Source organism: Lacerta agilis, chromosome 8, assembly GCF_009819535.1.
Source record: "Lacerta agilis isolate rLacAgi1 chromosome 8, rLacAgi1.pri, whole genome shotgun sequence".
NCBI classification, from domain to species: Eukaryota; Metazoa; Chordata; class Lepidosauria; order Squamata; family Lacertidae; genus Lacerta; species Lacerta agilis.
The window spans coordinates 77,214,146-77,225,173 of NC_046319.1; positions in this window are offsets into that span (position 1 = coordinate 77,214,146).

Sequence of the window (11,028 nt, forward strand, 5' to 3'; positions counted from 1 at the left end):
TATGGAACAGCAGCCATGTTGACTCTGTTATTGAAAAGCTCTCCGGCCTCTGTAGGTTGCTGGGCCCTTGCGAGTCCTGAGGAAGCCCAGGAGTCTATGAAATGGGGCAGGGAATGGGGGAAGGGTTCAGTCAATTAATAAATAAATAGGTATTGCATACCCTCCAACATTTCTCTGAGGGAAATAGGGAGGGACATCCTATCCCAGGGGTCAGCAAACTTTTTCAGCAGGGGGCCGGTCCACTGTCCCTCAGACCTTGTGGGGAGCCGGACTATATTTTGAAGGGGAAAAAACTGAACGAATTCCTATGCCCCACAAATAACCCAGAGATGCATTTTAAATAAAAGGACATATTCTACTCATGTAAAAACACCAGGCAGGCCCCACAAATAACCCAGAGATGCATTTTAAATAAAAGGACACATTCTACTCATGTAAAAACACGCTGATTCCCGGACCGTCTGTGGGCCAGATTTAGAAGGCGATTAGTCCGGCTCCAGCTCCCAGGCCTTAGTTTGCCTACCCATGGTCTATCTAGTTTGGTATCTACAGCACATTGAAAGCAGCAACCATGGATCTCACAGCTCTTTCCCAAGCATTGGCTGTGAAACCCTGTCCGACCAAAACTGCCTCGTGACCAGAGCCACATTCACACCATAAGCTTAGAGCGCTATGATACCACTTTAAATGATCATGGCTTCCCCCAAGGAATTATGGGATATGTAGTTTATTAAGGGTGCTGAGAGTTGTCAGGAGGCAATAGTTACCAGAGTGGTTTAACAGACAATTCTTCTTTCCATGGCGCTCTGGCAGTTGTAGCTCTGTGAGGGGAAGAGATGCCTCTTAACAGAGCTGGGCAATATCTAGTTTTCAACATTGCAATATATACTGATATATCACAACGTCTGAAAGAAGGATGGAGCTACGCAGAGGAACTGGCTGGTTTCGCATTTCCCCCCGCATGGTGATTTTTGCATAGCGCCAACACACACCATGATTCACAGCATACTGCCAGGTCAAAAACTGAAACCAATATCAAGGTATGAACTCGAAACCAGTTTTGCACGATATATTGATACAGTGGTACCTCTGGTTGTGCATGGGATCCATTCCGGAGCTCCAGTTGGATCCTGAAGTGTGTGTATCCAGAGGTGTTGCTTCTGTGCATGCGCGTGGTGTGATTTAGCGGTTCTGCGCATGCGCGCGGCACGATTTAGCAGTTCTGCGCATACGCGTGCGGCAAAACCCGGAAAAATACTTCCGGGTTTCCTGTGCACATATCCCGAAAGATACGTAACCGGAGGTGAACATAAGTAGAGGTACCACTGAATATCGCCCAGCCCTACCTCCTAACAACTCTCAACATCCTTAATGAACTAAAGCTCCCAGGATTCTTTGTGGAAAATGTGCATGTTTAAAGCGCTGTGGACTAAACCACTGAGCCTCTTGGGCTTGCCTATCAGAAGGTCAGCGGTTCGAATCCCCGCAACGGGGTGAGCTCCCGTTGCTCGGTCCCAGCTCCTGTCAACCTAGCAGTTCGAAAGCACGCCCAAAAGTGCAAGTAGATAAATAGGTACCACTCCGACGGGAAGGTAAACAGCGTTTCCATGCGCTGCTCTGGTTTTGCCAGAAGCGGCTTAGTCATGCTGGTCACATGAACCGGAAAAACTGTCTGTGGACAAATGCCGGCTCCCTCAGCCTGTAAAGCGAAATGAGCGCTGCAACCCCAGAGTCATCTGCGACTGGACTTAACCTTTTACCTTTTTAGTGCTTGAAATGGGTGGCATGAAGGGGTCCCAGCTCAGCCCGTTTGTCCTTCTGCCTCTGTTTTGTCTACGCTGACTAGCCAGTGACACACAACTTATTTGTCAAGGGTCAGGTGGCTCCCTCCCAGGTTTCAGGACTGTTATTTCCCATACTTCCTCCAAATATATAGAATCATAGAATTGCAGAGTTAGAAGGCACCCTGAGCATCATCTAGTCCAGCCCCCTGCCATGCAGGGATAAGCAGATGGCCCATTTGGGGATTGAACCTGCAACCTTAACGTTATCGGCACCATGATCTAACCGACTATCTCCAGTCGAAACAAAATAAAACATCAAAAAATTCCTTCCAGTAGCACCTTAAAGACCAACTAAGTTTGTTCTTTGGTATGAGCTTTCGAGTGCATGCATGCACACTTCTTCAGATACACAGACACACCTGTAACTGCAACTATCTCCAGCTTTAATCCGACGCAAATATTTTTTCACTGTAAGACGTTCGACGAGGACACCCCCCCCCCAAACCCAAAATAAATATTAGTTAAAATCCGGGGCACAGATTCCCCCCTCGAAAGGCAAGGAGGTGGTTGGATGTTCTGGGTTTTCCCTAGCATTTGCGTGGAAGGGAATTTTGTGGGGAGTAAAATAAGTCGCATTTCCAAAGCCTGTTTCGAGGCACAACCACCAGTCCTCACATTCCCCCGCCCTCAGTGTGTTGCCAGGTGTTTGGGGGCGAAGGCCCATGGCACAATAGTTCCATATACTAATTTGTATGTCTAACTGCCTGTTGGAAATGAAGGGGGTGGCTGGCCGATCTCTCGCCAGCAATGCCCTTTGCGATGCACACAGCTGCTTTTTCCGCAGAGTAAAAATAATATATTTTTTTAAAGGGCACCCCCCACCAGACCACCCTTTAACCCTTGCCTCTCCCCACACCCTTTACCCATCCACACTTAATTAACAGCTTCCCCTCGCTGTTTGCTAACTCCTCCCCACTGACAATGATCTCGGGGTTCAGTACCAACAAGTAAAAATCGGTCAACATTATTTTTAGTTTCCCAAGCATTAAAGAGGCCCAGCTAGGAGTGATAAATGGGGAAATTTAGACCTCAGGGCAGTTGTGATAGCACAGACTAGTTCAGGTCTTTAAAGTTTTCATCCTTGTTTCATTGATGAAGAAGCAAAAGGGATCTCTGACTCACCCACAGATCTCTGTCCCTGGACCGGCTGCTATTGAAAAGATCAAGATTGGTGTGTGTGTGTGTGGGGGGGAAGCAAGCTCACAGCCCGCCCCCCCAGCGCCTCCACATCTCGTGCGGTGCTCAGGCTGCGTCTTTGTCCTTTTTTGTGTGGCGCCCGTGTTGTGGTGATTACAAAAGTCAGATCTGATAAGTGGCGGTTGGCATACAAAAGCACCTGTATTTTCCACGGAAAGGGATGGGCAGGCGGCCGGGCAGCCTGGCTCCGTGGCAGGGCATCTGCTTTGCATGCAGAAGGTTCCGGGTTCAATCCCCGGGTTCTCCAAGGATCCAGCGGATCTGTCAGTCCCGGGTTCCCGCCGTTGCTCGTTTCCCCCCAACTCTTCCATTCAGTTCTCTGTGATTCTGCAAATCCGGAGGGGAGTCCCTAAGGCGGTTGGATGGCGCCTTGCACGCCTCCTTCCGGCAACTCCTGCAGCCAAGCTGGGGCCAAACGTCTTGCTCTGCTTCCCTTTGGATCACATCAGCGAGTACGAGCGGGGGGGGGGGTCGTCATCGGGGCAGCCCAGGACCTCCAGACACACTGCCCAGGCTTGCGCCCAGGGAGGTCCCTTTGGTGATTCTATTTTTTTTTAAAAAGATTTTATTATTTTCTACATTAAACAACAAATACACAATACATCATACAAAAAACAATTGACAAAAAACAAAAAGCGTAACAAACACATTAACACAACGAAAAATAACAAAAGAAAACTTATACAAACCTACACAGGAACACTAAATGAGTAATTGTTTAATTCTAATTTCAAATCTTATCTGGGGACTTCCCCCATTCTCTCGACTGCGTTCAGTACTAATATACTTTGGTAATTTTGTAACTATTTTCTTATCATTCACCATTATTCTTAATAAACTTTCAAAATACTAACTAATCATATATATTTCATTACTTAAACCACATAACCTTAAACATTTCTAAACCATTCATAACATTACTTCTAATATACTATTTTTGTCTAACATCATCTAGCTAAAGCCACTTAAACAAACTGATTCTGCTTCAAATATCTAACTTTTCACGATTTTTTAAATAGTCCTTAAATTTCTTCCATTCATCTTGTACCTTCTCCTCCCTCTGGTCTCGGAGTCTCGCGGTCAGTTCAGCGAGTTCCATAAAGTCCATCAGCTTCATCTGCCATTCTTCTACTGTCGGCAGCTCTTCACCTTTCCAGTTTCTTGCAAATAAAATTCTAGCAGCTGTTGTGGCATACATAAAAAACACTCTGTCCTGACTGGGTATCTCATGGTTAGTCATGCTCAAAAGGAAGGCCTCTGGTTTCTTACTAAAGGTAATTTTCATTACTTTTTTAAGTTCATTGTAAATCTTCTCCCAGAAAGCCTTAACCTTTGGGCATCATATGTGGTGGACATGCCCTTTGGTGATTCTAATGCAGTGGCTTCACTTCACCCCTGGAGGCGCACTCCATTGTCTTTCGAGGCAGATTGATGCCACGACAAAGTTATTAGACCGTAAGACAAGTCTGCTGGATGAGGCCAATGGCCCATCTTGCCCAGCGTCCTGGTTTTCTCAGGTGCTTGTGGGAAACCATCCAGCAACATTTGAGCCCAAATGTATTTAGTGGTTTGTGTTTGCCTGAGCTTGAGAGTCTGGACTAAGGATTCTGAGCTCCTGTGTTCTGATTCGATAAATGTTGTCCAATCACAGAACACTTCAGGATTTGGGCCTCTGCCATTGGCTCTTGGTCACGAAGAGTCGGACGTGACTGAACGACTGAAAAACAACAACAACATTGGCTCTTGAACTCTGAGTCGTGATTCGCAGTTTGGAAGTTTAGACAGCCAATCACGGTGGGAGTGGGAGTGGCCCAGGCTTTCAGGAATGTATATAAGCAGCTGCTGGCATTCAGCCGCATTGCTGCCTCCAACTGTGGAAGCAAAGCCTAGCCATTATGGCTAGTAGCCAAGGGCCGCTTTCTCCTCCATGAATTTGTCCAGGCCCCTTTCAAAGCCATCCAAGTTGGCAGCCTTCCCTGCATCCTGTAGCAGGGAGTGCCACAGTTTAACTCTGCTCCGCATGAAGAAGTCCTTCCTTTTATCTGTCCTAAATCTTCCAACATGCAACTTCACCGGGTGTCCATGAGTTCTTGCGCTGTTAATGTTGGCAACTGTTAAAAACGGTGAGAGGGAGAGAAGCACAAGGTGAAGCTGATGGACATTTTCCGGGCTGCCCAGAGCGAAGGAGCCACTTAAGCAAAAAAGGTGTTTCTCAAGGTCAGCCAAGGGTAGGAGTGGATGCCGGCTGGGTGCGAGGTTTTTTTGGGGGGGTAGCGGAACTCCGCTACCCCCCCAAAAAAACCTCGCACCCAGCCGGCATCCACTCCCAAACTGCGAGAGGCAGTGAAGGATAGGCGTGCCTGGCGTGCTCTGGTCCATGGGGTCACGAAGAGTCGGACACGACTGAACGACTGAACAACAACAAAGCGGAGTTCCCCTGTCTATTAGGGAGCTCTCCTAAACCGCTGAGATAATTTCGTCAGGCATCACAGTGGGCACTGCAGAAGTGGGGAAAAGGAGCCATCTCCAGCTTTTTATTCTTCTAAAGGTAAAGGTAAAGGGACCCCTGACCATTAGGTCCAGTCGTGTCCGACTCTGGGGTTGCGGGGCTCATCTCGCGTTACTGGCCGAGGGAGCCGGTGTACAGCTTCCGGGTCATGTGGCCAACATGACTAAGCTGCTTCTGGCAAACCACAGCAGTGCACGAAAACGCCGTTTGCCTTCCCGCCGGAGTGGTATCTATTTATCTACTTGCACTTTGACGTGATTTCGAACTGCTAGGTTGGCAGGAGCAGGGACCGAGCAACAGGAGCTCACCCCGTCACGGGGATTCGAACCACCCATCTTCTGATCAGCAAGCCCTAGGCTTTGTGGTTTAACCCACAGCGCCACCCGCGTCCCTGCAAGGAGGTGTAATGAAAGGTAAATCATCACCTGCAAAAGAAAAAGAAAAAGTCTCGTTTGCTGGCTACCTAACTAGGTAGGTACCTAACTACCTGCTAGGTGTTAGCAGCACAGGAGCCCTGCAAGAGGTAAGGAGTTGGCCACACCTAGCATGGCGCCTGTGCCGAATTTGGAACAACACGTCGGTTTATTCTCTGCATCTGGGTCAGCAAACAAGTCTCCTCTAATTTGCTTTATTTTTAAAGTTATTTACTTTTACGTCAAACGAGCCTATAAATCTCTTATCTGGGACCATGCCTGATGTAGAAGGAGAAGGGGGGGAGGAACCCAAACCATTGTGAGAGGCCTTTTATCAATAGAACGGCTCATTAAACCCGTTACGTTTCTAAAAGTGATGAAGGGAGCCGAGCACAGCTGTGGATACAGACTGGATAAATAAATACACATTAATAGGAGGTGGGAGCCCAGCCTGATTTCATGTCTGCAAAAGAGGAATATTGGTGGGTTTCTGTGAGGAAACGTAGAGGATTGGGTTTGTTTCTCTCTCTCTCTCTCTCTCTCTTGGTTACATAATCTATGTTCTGGGGAAACTGTTTTGTATTGCCTTGGTAATAAACATAAATATTGATTGAATGAAACCTTGCACATTATGTGAGGGGGTCAGGATGTTAAATGGAATTCTTTTTTTCCTTTTCTTTTTCAAATGCTTTATTCAAAATTCGACACTAACAGAAAGAGGGGGGGAAACCACAATATCTATTACAACAATTCATATCAATTCACCATTTTAACACTTGACACTTATCATTCCTATTTAACTTAACATAGATGTACAAAAAGAAAAAAATGTACAAAAAGTGAGAGCTGGACCATAAAGAAGGCTGATCGCCGTAGAATTGATGCTTTTGAATTATGGTGCTGGAGGAGACTCTTGAGAGTCCCATGGACTGCAAGAAGATCAAACCTATCCATTCTGAAGGAAATCAGGCCTGAGTGCTCACTGGAAGGACAGATCCTGAAGCTGAGGCTCCAGTACTTTGGCCACCTCATGAGAAGAGAAGAATCCCTAGAAAAGACCCTGATGTTGGGAAAGATGGAGGGCACAAGGAGAAGGGGACGACAGAGGACGAGATGGTTGGACAGTGTTCTCGAAGCTACTAACATGAGTTTGGCCAAACTGCGGGAGGCAGTGAAGGATAGGCGTGCCTGGTGTGCTCTGGTCCATGGGGTCACGAAGAGTCGGACACGACTGAACGACTGAGCAACAACAACAACAACAAAAAGAAAAGAAAAGAAGAAGACGAGAGAATGAATATTTTTTCAGAAAAGTGTGTGTATACACGGTGTGTGTGTGTGTGTGTGTGTGTGTGTGTGTGTATGTATGTGTGTGTGTGTGTATATATATATATATATATATATATATATATATATATATATATATATATATATATATATATCTCACAATAAACACATTTGATTTCCAAATAGACTCATTGTGTTTTTGTTTCTACTATTTCTTAGCACACAGTTCCACATTATTATGCTTACTTTCTTCAATCTTCTCAGATATTAGGGGGGGAAACATCATATTTCTTTTGAAGGATCATTCTATCTCTGCCAGGAGGGATGTTAAATGGAATTCAAAGGAGCGCAAGAAAGAAGAGAGGCATAATCTCTTGGCATAGTGCCTTTTATTCCTGGGCTTGCTATAATACTGATTTTTATAATAATTTTATTCATACTCTGCCCATCTGGGCCATCATCATCACCATCAATTTACTGCATTTATATCCAACTTTTTCTGTGAGGGTGGCTGGCGGGCATGGCTCTCCCCCTCCTCATTTCATCCCCACAACAGCCCTGCTGAGATGTAGGCCCAAGGCCATCCAATGAGCTTCATAGGCTGAAATATACTCGGAGTCAAGTGTGAATTTCATGCTCTTTATTCAGCTCATAGTAGTGAGGAATGCAGTTTCCCCAAAACGTTTGCTTTATATACACTATTTACACAATGGGCCCCACGTGATTGGCTAATTCCGGGATAATCCTGTGTGCCAATCAGAGTGCGGATTCACTTCCACCTGGAGCTGGATTGGGTGGCTCCTGCAGACCAATCAGACTGCTGCAATCTCAATCCTATTGTTCTAGGACCAATCAGACTGCTGCATTTTGGATCCTATTCAACTCAGTACATAACATAGGCTGAGATGTAGGCCCAAGGCCATCCAATGAGCTTCATGGCCCAGTGGGGATTCGAACCCTGTTCTCCCAGGTCCTAGTCCGGCACCCTAACCACTGTGCCACACAGCCTTATAAATTTCCACCTCACTGTTATAGATAGGTATTTTTATTTATTTATTTATTTATTGAATTTATATACTGCCCTATACCTGGAGGTCTTCATAGAGCAAAAACAAAATATAAAACCACAAAATATAGAATCATATATATATATATATATATTTAAAAACCAATAGGAAGGCTTTTGTTGTTATGGATTGCTATATGTGCTTGCCTGTTCAATGTTAAGCTGTGTTTGTCTATTATTTTCTATTAGTCTGAATATTCTTTCTCTCCAAGGTGGGGTGCAAACTGATCAGTGAGGGGCGTGGACATTAGATAAATGTGAGTTCTTTACTAAGCCTTCATTCTGATTTGCTTGCAGGAAGGTTAGACGATGTTTTGTCAAAGCAAGCATCTCCCCACACTTTCCAATGCCATTTCCAGGGGGCCGCATTCTGTTCTGGGCAATGTTTCAGGGGCCGCATCCTGGTGGTGGGCGGAGCCAGTGTCAAACACAGGCAGCAGAGCAATTCAATGTTAAATGTCGCCTTCGTACAATAGGCTGGTTCCTGCAGATATTCACCCCCTCACCCCATCCCCTGATCTCTATCCTCTGTGCAGGCAAGCCACAGACATGAACACAGTTTTGGGACACATTTCAGCCAGGCAGAAGCAGGGGGGACAAAGACTCTGGGAGACAAGAGTCCTGAAGGCCAGGCTGCAAGGCATGGAGGGCCGCATCCGGGCTGTGGGCCTGAGGATCCCCAATCCTCTTAAAACACAAATAAACAAACATTGTACAAGGCAGGGCTAAACAGATCTGAAATGAAAAGGGGGGGGGAGTCTTCCCTGGCCTGGTGCCCTCTGGATGTTTTGGACTACAACTCCCATCATCCACAGCAATGGGAATGCTGGGGGCTGATGGGAGTTGTAGTCCAAAACATCCAGAGGGCACCATGTTGGCAGAAGCTGAAGGAAAGCTTTCACAGGAGAGATGCCACCTTGCCAAATGCATAAATTGTAATCCCATGGAATACATGAAAAATGTCTATATTTTTCCCTTTGAATGTGCACATTTAAAGAGGAGTCCCGCCTATCTTGCCTCAGGCACTCACTGAAAATTGTAAATAAATTGTTCTTGTTGTTTAGTCGTTTAGTCCGACTCTTCGTGACCCGATGGACCAGAGCACACCAGGCACTCCTGTCTTCCACTGCCTCCCGCAGTTTGGTAAGCTCATGTTGGTAGCTTCGAGAACACTGTCCAACCATCTCGTCCTCTGTCGTCCCCTTCTCCTTGTGCCCTCCATCTTTCCCAACATCAGGGTCTTTTCCAGGGAGCCTTCTCTTCTCATGAGGTGGCCAAAGTCTTGGAGCTTCAGCTTCAGGATCTGTCCTTCCAGTGAGCACTCAGGGCTGATTTCCTTAAGAATGGATAGGTTTGATCTTTTTGCAGTCCATGGGACTCTCAAGAGTCTCCTCCAGCACCATAATTCAAAAGCATCAATTCTTCGCCGATCAGCCTTCTTTATGGTCCTGCTCTCACTTCCATACATCACTACCGGGGAAACCATAGCTTTAACTATACGGAACTTTGTAAATAAATAGGAAGATGTTAAAACCCCCTCTAATGGGCCTGCTTCTTTGATTCTGGAAGCAAATGTCTGATGAAAAACTGGTGGATGCCACACGGCTGCATTTGCACAAATTGTTTTCCCTGGAAGGCCAGAGGGCTTGGGATGTATGGTAGGCTTTAGGAACATTTTATCCCCGCTGCCTCGGCCCAGATTAACGGAGTAGCTAAACACTCTCCAAATAAGGTGGGCCTCACATCTGCTAGCTTTCCCAGAGAAGCGCGTGCTAGAAAGAAAAAAATTAAATGGGTGTGCCCTGCTTCGACGTAATTCAGCTTAACCTTTCCTGTCAGTAGCTGTTTTAAGGAGGATGCATAGGGGCATTTCCCCACATCCCTCCAAGCAAACAGCCCCAATTTCCACAGCCCCCGTCAATCTCACTTCTCTAGCGGCAACTGATGGTGGGAGAGGGCAACTGGGACTCCTCAGGCAGGGCAAATTTGGCCCTGGGGCTTCCAAGCTGCTGGTCCTTACTAAATTACTTTCACGGTCTCCTAGTATGAAATATCAGGGACCCTATTTTCAGCAGGTGAGGCCTTCTTGGTGCTCCTGCCTCCAGTGGGGGGCTGATCGGTTGGTGTGTTGAGCTATGACAGGGCCTTCTCAGTGGTGGTTCCCCATTCGTGGAATTGCCTCTGTGGCGAAGTGCACCTGCCATTTTCATTATCAATTTGGAAACATTCCTGTTCACCCAGGTATTAGGTGGCTGGAAGATAATGTTCCTGGCAACCCTGAAACCAGTGGTTGAGAAAATGTGATGATTTTTAGCTGAGTTTCCTGCTTTGCACGGGGTTGGACTAGATGACCCTTGGGGTTCCTTCCAGCTCTACAATGCTATGATTCTATGATTAGTAGTATATATTTATTTAAACCCTGCCTTTCTCCTTGACAGCATCTCAAACCAATTTACAGATAAAAATAGGAACAGCTAACGTATGGGGGGCATTGTTACAAAAACAATTAAACATTAAAAGAATTAAAACTATCTCTTCATCTAATATATTAAAACCATATAAAGCAGCACAACACCAGCCCTTTCATTAAAAGCAGTCAGTTCCCCAAAGCCTGCTGGAATAAGATAGTATTTACCTGCTGGCAGAAGGACAGCAAGGAGGGAGCCAGTCTAACTTCTTGAGGCAGATAGTTCTGAAGTCTGGGAGCAGCGACCA